Raw genomic sequence first — 2250 nt, 5'->3', positions numbered from 1 at the left:
TTTGGCGCTAGGAGCTTTTTAGAAAACAAAGTGCTAGAGGGGTCTGAAAAGTGGCTAAATATAGCGACTAAAGCGACACAATTCTCTCCTCCTTAATGTTGAGTTTCATATTATGTTTCGTATCAACAATGAATAACACCATCTGTGTGTATAGCTGCTCCTTGTCATTCTAAATCGGGACCTGTCAGAGTACAAGAGTTTGTTCACTGCAAAAATGATCTAGAAATAAGTCAAAATGTCTTAAATTAGGTATATGTACCCTTAATTTGAGCAGGTGCTAATATGCACTTGAAATAAGACAATGCAATTGTTTTTTTATTAGTTAAAATGTAAATTGTCTTGTTCCATTGGCAAAGTCCTTTCCTCCTCAATTCAAGGAAAAACTAGGAAAAAAGCACTTATTTTGATCTGGATTTTTGCTCCTTTCTATGGCTGTCTGGTTCTGGGGGTGGGGGGTTAGTCCTGCTGCCAACAAACTTTAATATTTGAACCTCAGATGCAGCATTGATTGCAGAGCGTTGCGCCTCGCCAGGACTGGCATACTGCACCGCTTCCATGCCAACATCAGCCGTCAGACCGATGTTACTGTACCATGATGGGGTTCATTATCCTGACAAGAAGAAATAGATCTGTGTTTTTCACAGCTTTGCCAAAGGCTCCCTGAGTCGGAGCTGTTTGTCGGGATCCTGGCAAAGCTTTGCGGTGGCACCTGGAGGGCCTCGGCATCATGCAGAGAAAAAGAAAGAACGGACGCAGTGGCGGCTTTCAACACTGGCAGAGCCTTCTGTGAAAACAATTAGGCTTTTGACATTCAGCAGATAGAAGGATGATGTCTGGCAAATAAAAAGTGACAGGAAGCTACATGGCTTCTCAGAGCAAGCAACGCCACAAAGACGAAGGTTCAGAGAGGACACAGGCCTCTGGTGGGGTGGACTTTAGCCCTCATGATGTAAACACAAAACACTATCATCTGCATATAAACATATCTCCCATTCCTTTCACGACCAAATTAAAACATTTCTGCAACAGTTTCTTCCCCAACTGAAATGATTTAATGATGCATCAGATTTCTGGAGCGAAACAAGCAAAGAACAGCTGCTCTAAGTCACTTCATGTTCTAGACTGAGAAAAAAAACACATGAAAAACCTGTGAAAGTTTAAAGAACAACTCAAAAAAAAAATTTCAAATTAGTAACATGCTAACTTGGATCACTGGAGGTAAAATACGTATCAGAACGGTTGAAGTCATTCTTCCAGACGTAGCGGATAACTTATGCGCAGAATAAACCTCTAACCTCTAAAGCTGTCTTCTAAAACAGTGAAATGTACTTTTGTCATTGACACAGAGCAACGCTTGATGCAGACACTAAGCATGACCTCTGAGGCTGCAGGAAACTCCAGGACTGATTTCTCATTAAGAAGGCCGACAGAACGGTGTTACCACCAGAGCAAAGCTTGTTTAACTCTGGCAGCAGGTAGGTGTAGATGCAGCTGTCCATGTTATGATGGTTTGGGACTTCTGCAGAAGGAGCAAAAAGAATATAGGATATCCAACATTTCTGCTCCAGAACAGTTCCCTGACAAAGACTCAGATAATACAGACTTGGAAAGCTCCTCATGGTTCCCAGCAGAGTTCATCACCAGAGCAGCTTTATGTCCCCAGCGGGTCCCTAAGGTCCAGTAATCAGTGCCTGTTGATTTTGCTCAGTTTATTACTAAAAACTGAGAGGACAAAGCTTTTGTTCTTAATTGGTTCCAGGATCCAGAAATACTCTGAAATACTTTGGATTTGATCCTCTAATTTCTTAAAGATATTAATCTGCTGTTATTATATTTTATGGCATTATATTTGGGCAGGTCTTTATATCTTTACTAAACTGTGAACAAATAAACTTTTCTTAAATCGTTATAATTTTGCCAATTACATTGTCTAAAAAGTTGAAGGTTTTATTGAGAAATAAAAATCTAAAATTGTTGTGGTCATAAAATAAAAAACTCACAGGCAAAGGTTTTTGCAATGACAAAAGAGAGACTGTGGTTTCTGCGTTCCACCACCAGATGTCAGTGTTCATCCAGACAGTTTAATCTGCATCCCTCCCTGCTCTGATTCCTGAACTTATTCCTGCACTGATTCCTTCTCTGATTCCCTCTTTGATTCCTTCTCTGACTCTTGCACTGATTCCTGCACTGACAGTAGACTCTTTAAAGGAATAGTACACCCAAAACATGATTAGCCTTCATTTTCTACTC

Source organism: Cyprinodon variegatus, unplaced genomic scaffold (assembly GCF_000732505.1).
Source record: "Cyprinodon variegatus isolate N-32 unplaced genomic scaffold, C_variegatus-1.0 Scaffold517, whole genome shotgun sequence".
Lineage (NCBI taxonomy): Eukaryota > Metazoa > Chordata > Actinopteri > Cyprinodontiformes > Cyprinodontidae > Cyprinodon > Cyprinodon variegatus.
This window is presented reverse-complemented; position numbering follows the sequence as displayed.